At 38.4% G+C, this 21,499-nt stretch overlaps 1 protein-coding gene across 1 annotated transcript in view; it reads right to left on the bottom strand.

Moving 5' to 3' along the window:
* Window positions 1-3,560: 3,560 nt before the first annotated feature.
* The window catches only part of LOC101741804 (MYG1 protein C27H6.8), a 30,733-nt gene continuing 12,794 nt past the window's right edge, over window positions 3,561-21,499 (bottom strand). The window contains exon 5 of the mRNA XM_038012053.2: window positions 3,561-21,407. The gene's annotated coding sequence lies outside the window, so the exon portion shown is untranslated. The remainder of the gene's footprint in view (window positions 21,408-21,499) is intronic.

Here is a 21,499-nt window from a genome sequence, read left to right as displayed (position 1 = left end):
AAGTAGGTGCTGCTTCATCGAAGGATGCAGGAGAACAAAAAGATACAGAGTCCCACTTTCTACTAGAAAAATGTTATTTAATCAATATAAATATTTCATCTCTGAAAATAACCGTCTCTGTGACGAACATTTGGTTATTGGTTTGGTTATCTCATTATGTTCAGAATTTTACTGCAAAACATATTCAGGACATGTTGTCCATAAAAGAAGTTGTAGATGATGGATTACTTCATTTTGAAAACATGGGAGGTCATGTTGTACATGGACTGGATTAAACAAAGCATAGTTCGATCAGTTGTTCACTTAAGTTCCTCGGTTGTTGGAAATGCCAAAAGCAACCTAAGGTCTGGCCGCTTATCTTATGAAGCTTAGAACAGAAAGGTTGGCAACTTTATTAAAAGTATCTAGGCCAACATTAGAAAAGTGGTTATAAAAAGTGAGAGAATTACGCACAGAGTATATTGTACTAAGAAATCTAGGTTTGAATCATTTAAATAGACAACAAATTATAGAACGGAATCTTGCAATACCAAACACATTATTTGGAAGCTTTGAAGGTGTTGACAGACCAATAGCTATGTTTGATGGAACTCATTGTTAGTTTGAGAAGAGCTGAAATTATTTATAACAGAAAAAATATAGCTTGCACAAATACAAGAATCTGGTAAAACCATTTTTAATTCTTTGTACTGATGGACGTATTATCGATGTTTTGGGCCCATACTGATGCTGAAATCATGAAAAAAGAATTTGCGAATGGAAGACCTCTAAAAGAATATTTCCGTCCAGGTGATGCTTAAATTATATTAGATAGAGTCCTTCGTGACTCACTACCTTTGTTGCACCAATGTATAGCATTTACATGTGTTTGCTTCTTTAGAGGAGGGTGAAACAGCTATCAACTAGTTAGGCTATTAATCCAGGGCAGTCACCATATGCCGTTGGGTGGTGGAAGTTTTTAACGGTAGGTTCAAACGTGATTTCAAGTTAGTACGACGAAATTATTTTAATGTAGCCAGTACAAGTTTCATGAAAGATTTTGAGGTGGCTGCTTCACTTTTAAATAAGTTTCAATTCGTGCAGATGACGGGGAGATAATACTATAAATAAATAGATACATGAAGAAAATGAATTAGCTGATTTAGAAGCTAGAAATAATTATAATAAGCGTCGAGCTAATTTTGAAAGTATTACAGTGCAGAATGATAATCCAAATAATTTTCCCAGCTCTCCAATGAATTAATATTAATTTGTTTAGGAACATATCAAATAAAGAAGGCACGCTCCTACTATGGTGAACATATTAGAGGAAATAATGATTTTAATATAGAAGTGTGTAAGCAGATCAGTAGCAGCCTTCTTCGAGAGCTGTCGGCTTCCAATACGTCGTACCTGTTTAAGGGTCGCATACAATCCCGACACATAAGTCGGAAAACTTATTTCGTTAATATCTTAGTCGACAGCTCTCGTATAGGAAGGGAAGCTATTATCATGAATTATTGTAATTGTATTGTAGGCAGACGAACTATAGGCTGCTGCGTTCATGTTATGACTATTATATGGTACCTTAGCTGGGCTACGTATCAAGATAGTATTGTTCCCCTTGAACTCTTCCTGGACGACATTCTAATAATAATTGAAAGTGAATAAACTACACAATTGTGTTTTATTTTTCTCGACGCCTGTTAGGTAAATCCATACCTGGTATATAATCATTGATATTCATTCATAATATGACATTTACAAGATTATCCAATGGATATAATCATTACCCTTTTTTATCGCTTAGATGGATGGACGAGCTCATGGCCCACCTGGTGTTAAGTAGTTACTGGAGCCCATAGATATCTACAACGTAAATGCGCCATCCACCTTGAGATATAAGTTCTAAGGTCTCAGTATAGTTACAGCGGCTGCTTCGCGTGGTGGTACCTACCCGTGCGGACTTACAAGAGGTCCTACCACCAGTAATTACGCAAACTAAAATTTTGCGGGTTTTATTTTTATTGAAAAATTGATACCCGCCTGCGGGATTCGAACATTGTTGCATCGCTAGATACGATTGCACTGGACGTCTTATCATTTAGGCCACGACGACTTCAAAACCTATACTTAAATAAGTTATTATTCAGTTATTTTATAGAGATTGTAACATAATCTAACTGTTGCGGACCTCTTTGCTATTTTGATAGTTGATGTAGTTTTTTATTCTTGGCTTCTGACGTTGTCTGTTCATTTTTACCTATTTCTTTCTGTTTGCATGATTTTCTGTTTTTGTTAAAAAAATCTCATTCTTCAACTTGTATCATCGTTTTATCATTTTCAAAGATAATTGGGTTTCTTCATTTCACTAACTTTTACTAAATATTTATTAACTCTGCTCAGACTGAAAACGGGGGCGCGGGGCGGTCGCGGCGTGGCATACTTAAAGATATGAAACCTTATTTGAGCGTCCGTAGTGGGCACGCGAGCGCGGCAAGCGGCGCGAGCTGTATGGCGCGTTGAGCACGCGGGCAATTCAAGCCATAGCACATTCATACAAGTGGCCGGCGTGACTGCGCGACCGTCAAGTAGCAAACAATGCGGTGCGCGAGGATCTCAAACCATTCTGAGCTAACCTCGCGCGTTTGCAACATGGCGTCTTCTGATTTGAATATTAAAGAATTTATAAGTGCAATTCAAGCATGACCTGCATTGTGGATATCAAAACTTAAGTGTACGAGTCATGTATCGTACATCGCTTTACTCAAACCGTAGTATAAAGCGCCAGTACACGTTCAGCACTCATATACATCGGTACTCACCACATCAACCTACATAGATAGAATTAGTTATTTGTTAGCCAAGTATATAATAAACGGGTATTCTTTGCCTATCAGTGATTTCTTCTTATCTAAATCTCAAGTTGTGTACGCCACTTTAAAGGTTATTACAAGACTGTGGAATGGAATAAAATCACTGTTCCCTGGGCATGAAGGTATATATTTTTATATTTTAAAAAACGTTGGGACTTTTACAATGTAGGAATTCACATAATGTTTAACTTCTATTTTCCTATAAATATAACAAAATTTATCTTGTATTATTTTTGTTCTTTCACTATATACCGCTATTTTTAAATTAGTACAAAAAAATTAACTGGGCTCTGAGTATCTTTAACTAATCATATTTGTGTAGTTATAAAATAAGAAAAACACTAAGTCCCAAAACTGTCCACAAAAATACGTAATAATTGTTAAATGCTAAACTAAATCAATGACCGATACGCGTCCTTAGATAGTAGGTACTATGTGTAATAACTCAAACGTGCGGCGGCGTTTGATTACCTATAGTAAGCGGCACGTAAGTTGGCAAGGTTTTGGTGTAGTGGGGGTGATGTTGCGCATAGTGTACATTGCAACAAAAAAATGGTCATTTTTATGCCCGCATATAATTTTATTTTATTTTATGAAATTTTTTATTTGCCATAATTTATTTTTAAGCCTGTGTGTTTAGAAGAAAGTTAAAGAAAAGAGAGGAGGAATTCGTGAAGTGTTATAGGTGTTATAAATAAAATACAATTAAAAGTTAAGAAGTATAATTAAAAAGATATACTTAATATTAAAAATTATGTGTCGCCGTCGTCACTATCATTTACTAATAGTACTACCCCTTGGATTAAATTTATGGTAGCACCTGAGCTGGTGGAAGGAGTTGACTCCTCATCGTCGACATAACGAAGAGTCGCTGTCGTCACTGGTGTAAATAATAAAACGTTCAGTGACTGAATCGACTATATGGTCATTGGTATTTGGTCCTGGCATTGCAAACAAACTTAAAACAATAACACTCGTAACAAAAACTAAATTTAAAACAATAATAACAATTTGTAACAAAAACTCAATATAAACAAAGGGTTTCTACAACTTTGTAGGCACATGTGTAACCGGGAGCGAACGGAACGTGGACGCGGTGCGGGAGGGGAGGGTCGACTGACTCTCCAATCGCGCGCTCGGAACGGTGCTACGTCTTTCCCCGTGTCCCGCTTGACACCCAAAGAGACCTATAAAACGACTTCTGCGCATCTAGCGACTCTTGCCAAGTTACGTGCCGGGGACTATACGCGGCGCTGCTCCTTGGATGATAAATTCCGGCAAATTCGCGTCGAAGCCCGCCCGCCACCCCCTTTCCCTCTGCGCCCGCGGCGCGCCCCGACACACGGCAACGACAAAAAACAGTGCTAAATTGATAGCAAAAGTGTGCGCATGCTTTTTTTCGCTGCAACAGTTGTTTGTTTACGTTTTCCTTGACGCGATGGCTTATCAGTTCACATCACGGGAGTATATAGCTATGCTTCGTGCGTAATTTTTGAGTGGAGAAAACGCGAGTGCAACTCTGCGTATGTACAGGGAAGAGTACCCGAACGCTCGACAGCCAAATGTGCGAACCGTGGTAAATGCTTACCAGCGTTTACTTGATCACGGTTTATTCCACGCACCATCACATAGTCAAGGACAAGGAAGACCGACGTTGTCACAAAATTTGTACGACGATGTACTAGCGTATTTTGAAGAAGATCCACGGCGGAGTACAAATGACGCTGCTCAACGGTTGAACATCAGCCAGTCGTGTGCCTGGACGATTGTTACTATAGCTGGATTACATCCATATCACTACAGGAAATCTCAGGAATTAACCACCGCTGATTATGTAGCGAGGATTTCGTTTGGCACCTAGATATTGAACAATACCGAAGCAAATGTATTATTTTCCGACGAATGTTTGTTTACCCGTATTGGAATATTTAACCAACATAATGAACATTGGTAGTCAATTCGAAACGATGTAACAAGAGAACACTCTTTCCAACACCGATTTAGTGTGTTTGGGCAGGAATACTAAATGATAACATCGTTGGCCTTTACTTCATAGAAGGACGTCTGACCGGAGAAAATTATTTAAATTGACTTCAGACAATGGTCTCATCAATGTTGGATGATATCCCGATAGCCAAACTTACGAGGCCTCTGGTTTCAACAAGACGGCGCGCCACCGCACTACTATAGCGCGCTTCGTGAATTTCTCACAGCGGAGTTTGGAAGCCAGTGGACCTGTCCAGGAGGGCCTGTAGTTTGGCCTCCACGCTCACCTGACCTCACGCCCATGGACTTCTTTTTCTGGAGTGAAATTAAGAGACGTGTGTACAGAAGTGAGCCGGTTAGTGTCGAACAATTAAAACAGCGCATATTGGACGCTTTTGACGAAGTGAAAAGACAGAGAAGCGTACTTCTCTCGTTAAAAAACAATTTAATTAAACCTGGCCATTTGTGTAGTGACAATGGTGCTAAACATTTGAAAGGACAATTGAAATACTTGTAAGTTTAGTAAATAATACCTATGTAAATAATTATTGTAAATAGCACCTGATTCTAACTTCATAAATACGCCAAAATTACTGTTTTTTTTTAGTACAGAATATCTTATTTTATTTTGATATTTGTTTATTGTTTTCTAATTACATATGTATTTAATTAATTGTAAAAATGTAATTTTGCCGGTCCTAAGCCCGGATGAAGTATGAAGGAGAGGTTAGAATTTAGAAAATTAAATAACACACTTAGAGAGTGAATTCACGGGTACCAAGAACGCACTATTGCTGGTGTAATTAAGATTTTCTTGCCTCATGCAGTGTTGGCATACAAAATCGTGAAAAATATTGGTCCTGGTGGCATCACCACGCAAATACTGACGGGGCACGGAGGGCTTTCTGAGTACTGGTGCAGATTCAAGTGCAAGGAGAATACTTCGTACGCCTATGAGCCAAACAAGTCTGATTCCAGTATCCAAATAATAATAGAATGCCCTATATATGGAATTGAGCGGCACAATACTGAAAATCTCCTCGACTCAAATATAGCGGTTGACAGCATAAGCGAAATCATGTCTAGCAAAAATGTGAACGTATTCATTAATTATTGTAAAAATATATGCATGAAGGTAATTAACAAAAATAAGAAGTGAAGAAAAATATGTCTTTAAAATTTTGTATAGAATATTTAAAATAAACATATTAGTAATAGGATTATAAATAGAAAATATTACGAAAGCTAAGTTAATAGGTATAAAGACATAGATTGTAATATAGAATAGAATTGTTAAATGTAACAATTAAATAAAGATCAAAAAAGGGCTCTAACCTCACGTCAGGGGTAGCTACAACGCCCTGTGATGACGGGTGTTACAAAAAAAAGTATTTGGGATGACTTTGATAAAGAAGTCGCAGTGACATAATTCAAAACCGCACGGCAGCTTGTATTATAGAGATATACAAATTTTTAAATGAGCCACTGATAAAAAGATCAGACGATCCTTTAAAATGGTGGCACGACCAGCGTCTTTTATATCCAATAAAAGTTATATATTTTAATGAAGCGCCGACTATGTGTACCTTCTACATCTGTGCCATATAAAAGGGTTTTTCTAAGACTAGAATGAAAATTAACCAAAAACCAAGTTCATTGAAACCCGAAAAAGCATCGCAAACTATTAAATTATAACTTGTAATAAATATATATTTTAGAAGCATTCTTTTTTTAATTTGTATATTTTATAATTAAATTTCAGTTCCTTCCTATATTGAGGTAATGTGATTCATTGAATCAGGAGACTAGTAATATTAGGAATAACCTACATAAACACGACACTCAGTCGATCGAATCTTTTTGAGTCGTTATACCAAATCATCGATCGACACAGCTTTAATGGGAAATGTAGTGATAATGACAATGAGCGGTTTCCAACTCCCCAGTCAATAGCTGGATCATCTAAGGTATACAATATACGAGCACCAAACGTAACTGTGCACAAGATATAAGACAGGAATTTATGGAACTGGAAAAGAAACGTTGACGCTGATATTGAAAGAAAGAAAGAAAGTTGGACTGCAATAAAACTGCAAAGCAGCGAAAGTCAAGAAAAAATTTGTGAAGATTTGTTCTTTTTCAAGGTTGTTGCCGCACATGAAAAAAATATCTCCTATGCAAAAATTACGTACTAGAAACAAAATTGACCAAGTTGTTATGGATGAAATAGATAGTGTCAGGACCCAGGCGTACCATGGTTACAATACTTATTCATAAGTATAACACATCAAATTATGGAAATTAAATTTTGTACAATACACGACGATAATGTTAATTAGTTATCATGATTAAAACGAACCATGTTTGAATTTGAATTACTTTTATTACGTATCCTGCTAAAAATGTGCGACAGTGGTTGTATAGTGTACGGATACTCGCAGCAGCGAGGTGTTTACATTAATAAACGGGTTCATTTGCTTCTAATGCGCATAACTGACAAATTGTATGTTAAAGTAGGACAGCTACGCTAGCTAAGTTCAACCTAGCGCACAAAAGCTAAAGTGGTCCGCTGTTTTCATACTATTACTCTACAGCTTTATATTAATTCTGCATCATAACGGTAGATTATGACATCTATTTGAGTATAGTTGTGTGTAACAATTTGAATAATAATACAAATTAATTTCATATTTTTTGTTAATTGTGTATGATTGTAGCTCGCTTACTACTTCTATTTGAGTAGAATAGAGTCTAGTGAGCTGCAACACATTTGGAATTTGAATATAATTGGATTACTTGTTTGAGCTATGTGGTAGTAGATTGCTGGTTGTGCCCTGCTTGATGACTAGCTTCTAGTTATAGTCCAGAGGCCAACGGTGTATGAGTGTTAATTCATAAACTTGTATCAGCAATTTGCTATCATATCATTTTTAATTTTAATTTTGTGTACAATTATGTACACTTGAAGTAGCTTCGCGCGCGAGCCAATTAACCGTTCCCACCTAACAACACACAGCGCTCACTGAGGCACCTTTGAGCGCGTCAAGTTTACCGACAACTGATGGCTCGGGGCTGAGCCGTGCTCAGCCGAGCAAACGCGCGCCCGAGGCACGTCCACACCAGCCGAGGCATTTGGCTCGCGAGGCTGCCGCGCGAGCCTTTGTTTTAGGTGGGTACGCGGCTTATGAATATAGAAATGTTTAATTTTTAGAAATGAATTCCACAATGACCACTTCTTTGGCCAGAACTGGTCGTGGGGATGGAGATCACGCGGACACCGTCAGGAACACTCCAAATGACTGACGATGTACTCCTGGAGAGGACACCCTCAGGTTCCATTCGAGTATGTAGAATGAAATATAAATACTATAATTTAACTGTATAAATGAAAACTAATATAAATATCTAAATAATAATAATATGTGCTTTTACAGCCTTGGCGTCCAACAACATTGGTCGCGAGTGAGGGTGTGGAAGTAGTAGACGGCCTCAAGCCTGCCAATCTTTTTCCCTCTGAGGAAATCAATGATGTAAGTATATCTGCCAATATTTACCTACAATCATGTAAGTATATCTACGAATGATTAGGTTATGAAGAAATATGATAATGAAATGAATAAATAATTATTGTCTTTGTACTTTATTTATCAGGCTACAACAAAATAGGAACAGGATTGTAGGCTGGGAATATTTGTAAGTACGAATCATTCTACACCATCAGACTGGTACGGATTCGGCATTTCATCTAAATTTTTTTAAAAATACAATCGATCTCTGGACTAACAATTTACTATGAAATATGGTATGTTGTAATTCTTATTTCTTATGGGATAATACAGTATGGGATTTAATACGGTTTATTTTCTCAGGCTTTTCTTGGAAGTATAATAAGTACAAGCTATGCTTATTTTGTGATTAGATGGCCGTGTATGAATGTCCCATTTATGTAATATGATAATCAGGGTTCTAAGATAAAGGTTTCAGTTTTTGGCTTGATTTTAAGACTTGAAATTTAAATATTAAAAATAGCAAGCCATAAGTATCTTGATATATAACCGTCGATATATATATCCTCGAACCCTGAGTACTATTAGCGATAAGACCGCCTTTGTCTACTAATCCGTTTATTATCTAATTCGTTTGTATTTTTTGATCGGGTGTGGCGCTTTTTGTTGAAATTTTTCGGTTTCGGATTGAATTGCATGGTGTTTTATTTCAGAACGATGAAGACATTTTTGACGCCCCGTTGGCCCAGCTCTTGGATTCTGGGAACGAAGCCGACGACGAAGAGCTTGACGACGAAAGTCATCTCAATTCGCAACTGCAGGCGATTTGAGATGACAACTTCGAAGAGTGCAGCGAAGAGGTCGAAGCCGTCGCTGAGCCCGCGCTCAGTACGTTAAATACGGCATATGACTGGTCGGAGGACTATTCGGGGTTTACAGGCGTGCTGGAGCACTTTAACGAGGGGGGTTGGTACCAAAATTGAGGGTACAAGCCCATTAGCGATATTCTCGCAAATTTGGGACCAAACCCTAATGGAGTCCATAGTGGCCAGCACGAACCAGTACGCCTGGGAAACTATCGTATATCAAATTTACAGAGACCGAAAGAGGAATCCCCCCTAAATCGCGACTCAATGCTTGAGTGGAAACGTCCGTCGACGAACTGTACCGCTTGATCGCGGTCATAATGCTTATGAGCATCTGCGTCCGAAACCGTATAGACGAGTACTGGTCTACCGGCATTTTAAGCATGCCAGCATTTTGGAAAATCATGAGCATAAATCGATACACGTTGCTAATGAAGTTTATATATTTTGTCGACAACAATACCATCGATACGGACTTCCACGGTGCAGAAAGGAAACTATCGAAAATCAAGCCGCTCCTTGATTATTTGAATAAAAAATTTCAGGACGTTTACGCCCCTCGCAGAAAATTGCCACTCGACGAAACATTGCTGCTTTGGAAAGGCCGACTAAGTTGGAGGCAGTGTATCCGATCCAAAGCAGCACGATTCGGAATAAAGAGTTACGAACTCTGCGAGGCCACGACTGGCTATGTGTCCTGAACATCATGGTATACACAGGAAAAACGAGCTCCCTTCCCATTATTTATGGGTTTAAATCTTGCACCGAGAAAATTGTGTTACATTTGTTTAAAAGTTACCTACACAGGGGGTTTTCTCTGTTTATGGACAATTACTATAATTCAATAGAACTTTGTCGGTTTTTAAAAACCTGTAAAACGGATGTCGTCGACACCATAAGCCGGCGTCGCAAACAAATACCTGACGCCATAAAGGCCGTCGATAAAAGGTTAATCGGGGCACTGTGGTAAGTCGACACTGTGATGACATTTCTGCACTTTGTTGGAAAGACGTTAAAATAGTAAGTGCAGTGTCGACTTACCACAAAAACAACATGGTCGAAGGCAGACGGGCGGGAGAAGCTCGACAAAAACCGAAGATCATAGAAACATACAACGCATTTATGGGAGGGGTAGACCTTAACACCCTCAGCGCCAGGCCCTAAGTGAGCGTTTAAAAAAAAACACAATTTTTTTTTTGTGGAATGTGTTTAAAACTACATAATATATCATATATTGTTTTTCACCCCCATTTTTCCCTTTTTTTCCTTGGATTTTTATCCGTGTGACATTTAGATACACGTGGCTTGGGAAATAGTTCATTTCAAATTCATACCTCCCAGGCCATGTGTATCTGAAAAGATACACAGGTAAAAACTATTTTTTTTTTGTTTTAAGACTAAAGACCGCGTTTTGGAAGAAATTATAAGAAAATACATGAATTCTGATTCATGTTTTTTCTTATATTTTTTATCTCTTGTTACAGTATAAGTGTTGAAGCGTTCAAATAAGTGATTTGTAATGGAGTATTCAAGTGATGATCCCGTTGAGGACCCCAATTTTATGCCCGATGAAGACTTTAGTGACACAAGTACCAGTGACGACAATGACAGTCAGATTTGGAACCCTCCTAGGATTTCAAGGCGTTTGTCAACATTTTCGGATAGTGATATACATCCATTGCCTGAAATAGAACGGCGTAGGTCATCAAGGACAGCTCCTGTCGATTTAGAACTCCAGCCACCAAACGTGCCAAGTACTTCTGGTAATACTGATGCTCAAATTTCTGAACAAGAGTGGATGGAAGAAAAACAGTCCAACATAAAATGGGAAATGCCAAGTCATGATGATCCTCTTGCCATAGATTATACTGTACCATGTTCTGGTATGAAGGATATTTATGTCGGATTAGCTAATGCGAATCCAATAGACTACTATGACTTGTTTCTAACCCCTAACATTCTAGAGTATATCACAGAACAAACCAACTTATACGCAACACAGTGTATCTTACCTTCAGATTCTTCTGCTGGATCAAGAAACCACCTATGGACTCCAGTAACTTTTGGCTCTAGTTGGATGGATGGGTTTGGTGAAATTACCAAGTATCAAAGATTACTGGAGAAACCACAAACTCTATGGTACTAGGCTGCACTAAAAGTATCGGGAATGGAATATTTCCACTGTTCCTCTCATATTAAAATCTTTTTAATTGAAAACTCCTTGGTTTTAAAAATCGAATACCATTTATTTATTTAAAAAAAGATTCTCGGTCTTGTCACGAGGTTTTGTCAAACTTGTTTAGTCGTTGAGAAAATGGAATTGACTCGAGAAAATTCAAGAGCGATGATTCATTATGACTTTCGAAGTGGTTTAACACAAAAACAGTGTGTTGACCGGATGATTTCTGCATTTGGTGATGAAGCCCCATCCAAAACCACAATTTATCGCTGGTTTGCTGAGTTTCAACGTGGACGTGTCAAGCTCAGTGATGATCCCCGTCAAGGTCGTCCAAAAACTGCAGTCACCCAAGAAAACGTTGATGCTGTGCGTAAGCTGATTGAGGAAGATCGACATGTGACATACCGCGAAATTCAGGCAACTTTAGACATTGGCATGAGTCAAATACAAATAATCTTGCATGAACAATTAGGTGTAAAAAAGTTATTTTCCCGATGGATACCGCATTCGCTCTGTGAAGAGCAAAAAGCGGCTCGCGTTACTTGGTGCGTCAGAACTCTCGAAAGATTCCACGCAGGATCCTCAAATGCTGTATACAACATTGTATCAGGTGACGAATCCTGGATATACGCGTACGAACCCGAAACAAAGAAACCAGTCACGAGTTTGGGTTTTCGAAAATGAGTTAAAGCCAACAAAAATTGTTCGTTCACGGAGTGTTGCAAAAAAAATGGTGGCCACGTTTGTCTCCAAAACCAGCCATGTTACGACTATTCCTCTTGAGGGACAAATAACGGTTAATGCAGAATGGTATGCTAGCATTTGTTTGCCACAGGTCGTTTCTGAACTCCGTAAAGAGAACTGCAACCGCCGCATCATCCTCCATCACGACAATGCGAGTTCTCACACCGCGCACAGAACAAAAGAGTTTTTAGAGCAAGAAAACATAGAATTATTAGACCATCCGCCGTACAGCCCCGACCTAAGCCCTAATGATTTCTATACTTTCCCTAAAATAAAGAATAAATTGCGTGGACAGAGATTTTCATCACCTGAAGAAGCTGTGGACGCCTACAAAACGGCCATTTTGGAGACCCCAACTTTCGAATGGAATGGTTGCTTCAATGATTGGTTCCATCGTATGGAAAAATGTGTCAAATTTCGCGTAGAATACTTCGAAAAGCAATAAATACATTTTTAAATAGTAATGTTGTGTCGCTTCGTTAATTCCCGAAATTTTCAGTGCCGCCTGTGTATATAAGTATTATACAAGTAATACACTAAACAATAATTATCTTTTACAGAACCTTCGGTGTATGGAAGCGACGTTTTCTAGTGATCTCATTATCTATGCGCTTATTACTAGAAAACATTCAGAAAGTTATAATAGCTACAGCAGTTCTACACAACATCTATAGAATTCATAATTTGCAAGAAACCCCAGCAGAGGTACAAATACCATTCCAAGCAATGGATGATGATGATCTTCAAACTATGGAAGTACAAGATAGCAAGGATAGAACAGAACTAATAGAAGCCTACTTTTGAACTCTGTAGAGTGCAAAAGAAACTTATAAAGTTGAGATGTAGCTCCTTCCCGTCTTAACTTGGAAGTATTAAGATAATAAAACCTTTTTGTATGTAATTGTTATTTTGTTTTATTATAAATGAACATATTTATCTATTATTTATATTTAGCACAAACATTGGAACAAAGTTATCATTTTAACTGCTAACTTAATTAGGTATTTATTTATAACACAAAAAGAATATACTGCGGAGAATACTTCGAAAAGCAATAAATACATTTTTAAATAGTAATGTTGTGTCACTTCGTTAATTCCCGAAATTTTCAGTGCCGCCCTCGTATACCCCTAGCTCGTACTGTTATGCCTCGGAATAGATTCGAGCTGATTCTAAAATTTTTTCATTTCGCCAACAACCAAACTGCTGATACTGATGACAGACTGTATAAAATAAAAGACGTACTCAATATGTTCATAAAAAAACTATAAAAATGTGTAAACACCAGGAGAAAAAGTCTGTTTTGTGAAGGCAGTATTTCAACTAGTAAGTTATTAATAGATAGAATGTTTACAAGTTTAAGTTACTCATACTCTCAATCTCCTTTTTTTTTATTTTTTTATTTGTTCAGCACTCGTAAGAAATCAAGCATAGCCAATGAGCTATATGAATTACTAACCGGTATTTACTAACGGCCAGGTCGTCTGTCGTTGGGGAATATAAAAGGATATTGCAGGAAAACGATGAAGAACCTGCAGTATGAAGTTAATATCAAGCTTAAAAATAGAAATCCTGTAGAATCCCAATGTGAATGTCCTGCGGAAAGTGGTGTGAATGCAGTTTGTAAAAATGTTGCTGTCCCTTTTACTAGCAATTGAGAATATAGTGCATGAACAGTTTATATTTCTCCACGAAGTGTGTACACAAAAATTACAATTCCATATACCAAAGAAATCCCAATGGTACCCTAGACCACGCAGAAAAAATGAGTTAGCAGAAAATTAAGGTAATATTTCAGCTTTATCCTCTGAAAAGTCTTAAAAAAGAAATTTATAATACATTAGAAATTTAATAATTAGTTTTCCTAATTCACACATGCCTTTAAAACAATTCTTTTGAAACAACAAACCCATGGCTTACTAAATGAAAAAATTGCTCTAACAAAATATGCCAATGGATATGATTAGCTAGTGGAGCCATGTGACAAGACATGAAATTAATATAATAACAGTGCCTTACTTGGAAAAATGCAAGGAATATTGTCTCTAAAAATATGCCCATCTTATTATCAAATCCAAGGGCTCTGCTCAAGCAGAGCATACTGCAACTTAGTCATCTACACCTACAAGGACATCAAAGTGATTTATGTTGAAAAAGACAATTATTTTATAAACCATATGTTAAATACAGGGTGGCCCATAAGTCCTTTGAAAAGTAAAATTTGAATAAAACGAACAGGGCGCGCGTGAGCGGTGCAGGGGAAGCGGGGGGAGTAACTTCGGTTTCTGGGAATTTAGTCGCGATGGAGCGTTTTACCGGAGCGGACCGTGCGTTTTGTGTGCGCGAGTTTTATAAAAACGACAATTCGGCAACCGTTGCGCGGCGTAAATTTCGAGAACACAAAGGTTTACACAACTTTGACGACACTCCAACTCTTCAAACGATTAAGAACTGGGTTGCTAAGTTCGAGGAGACCGGTTCGACGTTAGATAAACCGCGGTTGGGTCGCCCAAGGACGTCACGTACGGAACAAAACATAGACACAGTGACACAGTCTATTCGCGAAAATCCGACACAGTCAACTCGCAAGCGCGCCAGAGCATTAAACGTATCCAGGACATCGTTACAACGGATTTTGAAGAAAGATTTACATATGCACCCTTACAAAATTCAGTTGGTTCAAGAATTAAAGGAAACTGACGGTATTCAAAGACAAAATTATGCGAATGAAATGTTGAATCGGTTTACTTCCTTCAATAACATAATGTTCTCTGACGAGGCTCATTTCCATCTTAACGGGCATGTTAGTAAACAAATTTGCCGCTATTGGAGCCCCATCAATCCAAAACTTAAGCATCAGAAGCCCTTACATAGTCCGAAAGTGACTGTTTGGGCCGCTATGTCAGCCCATGGTATCCTAGGGCCTTACTTCTTTGAGGATGGCAGAGGGCGCGCAGTTACTGTTACGTCGGAGCGATATGTGGCTATGATCGAAGAGTTTTTCATACCAGAATTGCAAAACTTTTCAGGCTTTAATGCCAGGACGTGGTTTCAACAGGATGGGGCCACTTCTCACACCTCTAACACTGCTATGCCCGTTATCCGTCAACTTTTTCCTGGCAAAGTTATCTCTAAGAGAGGAGACATTTCCTGGCCTCCACGTAGTCCAGATCTGACCCCGATGGATTTTTTTTTGTGGGGCTACCTTAAGGCTAAAGTATACGACACAAACCCGCGGTCAATTGAGGCCCTAAAAGAAAACATCCGCAGAGAAATGACAAGCATTTCAGCAGTGACGTGCCGCGCAGTCATCGACAATTTTAGACGTCGTTTGCAAGAGTGCCGTGATCGCAACGGATTACATTTAGGAGATGTTATTTTAAAAAAATAATTCCCGTTTTTTAAGCTTTTTATGTAAATAAAAATTTAATTCATAATGTAATTAGTTTTATTTTAATAAATTTTTTTTCATATCAAAGGACTTATGGGCCACCCTGTATAACTAGTCAGGTCATAAGTATTGTCGCACAGTAAAAACTTTTCTTTTAACAAAAAAGTTTATTGAATTCGAATTTCGAATTGTTCATGAAAATAAAAATGTATACTTTTAGAATTTTACTCATTTTTAAATATGGAGTGGACGCTTAAAGAAGACCGTGTTGCAGTTATTGCGTTGCATCGTTGCGGTTACGCGCCAATTCAAATTTTTAACATACTGAAAAATTTGAATATAACCAAAAGATTCGTTTACCGTACCATCAAACGATACAATGAAGACTCTAGTGTAGATGACAGGTCAAGAAGTGGTCGCCCTCGGTCGGTTAGGACTCCAGCAGTGATAAAAGCTGTGAAGGCGCGAATTCAAAGAAATTGCAAACGTAAGCAGAAACTGTTGGCCCTTCAGATGGGGTTAAGCAGAACCACGGTGAAAAGGGTGTTAAATGAAGACTTAAGGCTTCGGGCATATCGAAGAAAAACAGGACATCGTTAGAATGCTCGTCTAATGGACCTGAGACTGAAGAGATGCCGCGCTTTGTTGAAGCGGTACGCGGGAAAAAAATATCGGGAAATTCTTTTTTCGGATGAAAAATTTTTTACCGTAAAAGAGAGCTACAACAAACAAAATGATAAGGTGTACGCACACAGTAGTGAAGAAGCGAGCAACCGTATTCCGCGTGTCCAACGAGGTCATTTTGCATCCTCGCTCATGGTATGGTTGGGAGTTTCTTATTGGGACTTAACAGAGGTACATTTCTGTGAGAAAGGTTTAAAAACGAATGCAGTTGTGTATCAAAATATAGTCCTGACGAACCTTGTGGAACCTGTTTCTCATACCATGTTCAATAACAGGCACTGGGTATTCCAACAAGATTCGGCGCCAGCTCATAGAGCGAAGAGCACACAAGACTGGCTGGCGGTGCGTGAAATCGACTTCATCCGGCACGAAGACTGGCCCTCCTACAGTCCAGATTTGAATCCGTTAGATTACAAGATATGGCAACACTTGGAGGAAAAGGCGTGCTCAAAGCCTCATTCCAATTTGGAGTCACTCAAGACATCCTTGATTAAGGCAGCCGCAGATATTGACATGGACCTCGTTCGTGCTGCGATAGACGACTGGCCGCGCAGATTGAAGGCCTGTATTCAAAATCACGGAGGTCATTTTGAATAAACTTTAGTGTCATAAGAATCTATGTTTTGTTAAGTTCATTTTGGTATATGAATGGTTACATACTGAATAAACTTGTTTCAATTATTTTACATTAAACATGTGACAGAATTTATGACCTGACTAGGTATATACCGATCGGGTCCCCTTCATATGTCGGTCTGGGGACCGGCGAAGGGGGCCTAAGAAGACGACGTGCAAGCTGCTCTGCACGCGTTTTACGCAAGAGCATCCGGGTGATGGAAGGCCGGCTATCCTCGACCCACGCTGGTTCTGACCCAGCGGGGTATTCTGTAGGATAACCCATTCTAACCGGCGCCATCTAGGCGGGCTCCAGATAGCCTGCCGACCGAGAGGGCTGGTGGTCGTGGCGCGACGACCGCTGGTCCGGCGTCCCGAGGGGGAGGGTGATGGGAGAGATGTGCTCCACACTAAGCGCTCCACTTTCCCCCCTTTGCCTTTTCATGGGTTCTGTCTCATGCGAGGTTCGGACGCGGGTTGTTGAGCGACAGGAGGTTTTAGTCAGTTCGACTCCGACATGCCCCGCCTTCCATCCCCAGGGGAGGGCGGAAGTCCGGCGATTTCCTCCTGACCAAAAAAAAAAAAAGGTATATACCGATACCTTTTATGATAATGTTTTCAAAAAAAACATTGTATGATAAATATCTGTACTATAACTATGCAAACTTCTCCAAATAAAAAATCAATAACCTTTTTCCAGTGTTTACGACATAGTCTCGAACTGTTTGAGGGAGTACTTTTTTCGCGTCGAATAGCCTTTAACCACAGTCTTCTATTTTTCTTGCCTTCGGAAAGCGATGTACTCTAATTTCTGAACATTTTGGCACAAACCAATGCGTCGTTATGTATAAAACTATTTTTTAATCATAAACGCCCATACTAATAGTGAATGTTATGAGAACCATCCACACTAGCGCCACTTTGGCAATTGCCAACCCCATTACAATAATAAAGTTGATTATTTCTATATATGCCGGTAATTTATTCCGGCCAGGTTGTCTGTCGCTGGGGAATATACTTATGAAGAAGGATATTGCAGGAAAACGATAAAGAGCCTGCAGTATGAAGTTAATATCAAGTTTAAAAATTGAAATCCTGTAGAATCCCAATGTGAATGTCCTGCGGGAAGTGGTGCGAATGCAGTTTGTAAAAATGTTGCTGTCCTCCTACTAGCAATTGAGAATATAGTGCATGAAAAGTTTATACTTCTCCACGAAGTGTGTACACAAAAATTACAATTCCATATACCAATAATCCCCAATGGTATCGCAGACCACGCAGAAAAAATGAGTTAGCAGGAAATTAAGGTAATATTTGAGTTTTATCCTCTGAAAAATCTTAACAAATAAATTTATAATACATTAAGAATTTAATAATTGGTTTCCCTAATTCACCCATGCCTTTAAAACAATTCTTTTGAACCAACCAACCCATGACTTACTAAATGAAAAAAATTGCTCTAACAAAATATGCCAATGGATATGATTAGCTAGTGGAGCCATGTGACAAGACATAAAATTATTATAATAACTGTGCCTTACTTGGAAAAATGCAAGGGATATTGTCTATAAAAAATATGCCCATCTTACTATCAAATCCAAGGGCTCTGCTCAAGCAGAGCATACTGCAACTTAGTCATCTACACCTACAAGGACATCAAAGTAATTTATCCAAAATGTGCACGCATCATACTCGGAAGGACGATTACCCAGTGCTCGTACATCTGGTGGGAGACCTCAAGGAAACTACGACGTTAAAGTTTTGAATGAAGTTGAAAATGACCCCAGTACCTCAGTACGGGCGATTGAAATTGCAACGGGTGTGGCAAAGAGTACCGCACATCGATTTTTAAAACGATACGATTTTCATCCTTACCATGGACAACGTGTGCAGAGCTTGTTTACACGTGATCACGCACCCAGAGTTGATTTCTGCAGAACCATGTTAGCGAAAATTCGTGAAGATCCGGATTTTCTAAATAAAGTTTTGTGCACTGACGAATCGACGTTTAAAAGAGATGGTTATTTAAACTTACATAACCTTCATGGTTGGCATACGGAAAACCCGCATTTGATGCGTGAGGATCGATCCCAGTACCAATTTAAAGTCAACATGTGGACAGGAATATTAAATGGTCAAATAACTGGACCATTTGAGTTGACTGAAAATTTAGATGGCGCCACCTACTTGCATTTTCTTCAAAATGATTTACCGACATTGCTAGATGTACCACTCAACATCTACAGAGAAATGTGGTATCAACAAGATGGTTGCCCAGCACATTATGCCCGGCCTGTAAGAGAATATTTAAACGAATTATATCCCGGTAAATGAATCGGACGCTTTGGACCAATTTCATGGCCCCTCGTTCCCCAGACCTGAATCCAGTATGCATAAAAGAAAAGGTCTACTCAAAACCAATTAAAAATGTAACAGAATTACGCCAAAAAATTGATGCAGCATCAGAAGAAATCAATGCGAGGAGATTTGCAAGACTGGTGAACAGGTCATTTCTGAGGCGATGCAGAGCTTGTATTCGTGCTGGAGGGAAACAATTTGAGCATCTGCTTTAGTTTTAGGAGGATAATAAAGTCTTACGATAATTTACCGTTTTATTTTGATTAAATTTTCCAGGAGTTTCTTTCGCAAAAAATACGAATTAGCAGTTTTATAGCAAAGAAAAGTGGCAAGTGTTGTACTATTTTGAAATCTAGACTAAATGGGCCATCTTTTAAAAAAACTTGCCATAGGTAGTTAGTCCGGTCTATTTAAGCCTAAAATCAGGAGGAAGGTTACATAAATTCCCATAAAGCTGAATATTGGCATAGTTGTTCAAAACATCATTATAAAGAAAATCTCAAAAGTCCTCATCGTTCCGAGGTGTGCTAAAAATTTGGCACGGGGTCAAAGGTCAAAAAAATGAGTTTTTTGCGATTTTTAGCGAAACGGTGAGTTTTTTCGCAAAATTACCCCAGTACAAAATTGTAGATCACGAAATTCTCTACAAAAAATATATTAATAATTTTTTTCCTAAAAGCCACCATTTTGGAGATATAACGTTCCGAAAAGTTGGATCAGTCGTAATCCCTCTATTTTGCACACGTACGCCACATATGAAAGTCACTAAAGGTGTAATAGAACTAAAATAAGTTCGCTATTATTTATTGTAACTTGCTTATGTAAAATATAAGTTAAACTACGAGAATCTCAGGTATAATGAAACCCCGTTCCTAAATTTGTACGTCAGTATAACCTTGGGATAACATCTGTCTTTTATTCTATTGTCCGCGTGGCTAGGGTCGTATACCTGCTTTATGTTGGCATGCCCAATATATGAAATACATACCGTTAGTCTTGAGCGCCACTGCGTAGGGAAAACATGTGCTTATCTTAACCTATCTTTTAACCTATTTTGTGCGTTTTAGATTTTTATAAGAAAAATGTCAGAATATTGTTTTATTTGTACTCATCTTTTAACTGAAAGTGAAACTGTAACTGTTGATCGTGGTATGAAGACACTGATTAATGCAAGTGCTGAAAGAGATGATGGATACTCGGAATTTCTTAAAAAACAAAAATCTGTGACAATACATAGCAACTGTCGTAAAATTTATACGCGGAAGTGTTCTATTGCTGCTGCCATCAAAAGAAAACGCGAAGAACAACAGCTAACATCTACAGGATCTACAGTAAGTAGTCCTCCTCGTACTAGATCCCGTTCAAGTGATTCAGCTTTTTGTTTTAAAAAACTATGTTTATTTTGTGGCAATAAATTGAATGAAGAGTTGCAGAGAAAAAAATCCTTAGATCGTCGCAGTAAAATTTGTCAAGTAAGTACACTCCAATTCAAACATTCAATTTTGGAAGTAGCACGAACTCGTTCCGATGCTATATCGAAAGCTGTTGTTGCTCGAATCGAATTTGACTATGATTTAGTTGCTGCTGAAGCAAAGTATCACCAAGAATGTTATACTTCTTTTTTGAAACCGACTACTGGCGGTACAGTTGGTCGTCCTAAAGATGAAGCAACAGATCTGGCAATGCAGGAAATATTTACATACATTGAGAGTAGCAATGACTGTCAGTTTACTTTGGCTGAGTTAAAAGATGTTAGCAAAATTTTAACTTTAGATAACAGGACTATTAAGCTGCTTAATAAACAAGAAGAACGATTAAAAACTCTAGAAGCAGCAGCATCTATTATTCGAGAAGATATTCAATCCTCGGTATTTGATAATTCCTACTACCCTCCACCAGGTCGAATGTTTGAAGATTTAAATAATGACATCCCTCAGTCACTGACATTTTTTTTGGAGCAAATGATCTTAAAAAATAAACGATCAAATTTCGATCATTTAAAACTAGTATGCACCAATATTTGTCATAGTATCATGACTGCTATTCGACCAAGATCGTTCAAGTCCAAATTACAGTTAGGTCTTTCAGTTTTTTTTCATCGGAGGTTCGGGTCTAAGCGTCTTATACAAATTTTGTCGTCTTTTGGTTTGTGTGCTTCTTATAATGATACATTGATGTACGAGTCAGCAGCAGTTTTTCATCCTCTTCCTCATGTCCTACCACCTGAAAGTGGCACACTTATTCAATACGTTGCAGATAATGCTGATATAAATGTTAATACGCTAGATGGTAACAATTCACTCCACATAATGGGT

Source organism: Bombyx mori, chromosome 7 (assembly GCF_030269925.1).
Source record: "Bombyx mori chromosome 7, ASM3026992v2".
Taxonomy (NCBI): Eukaryota; Metazoa; Arthropoda; class Insecta; order Lepidoptera; family Bombycidae; genus Bombyx; species Bombyx mori.
The sequence above is the reverse complement of the archived record's forward strand: the minus strand, read 5'-3'. Positions and strand labels throughout refer to the sequence as shown.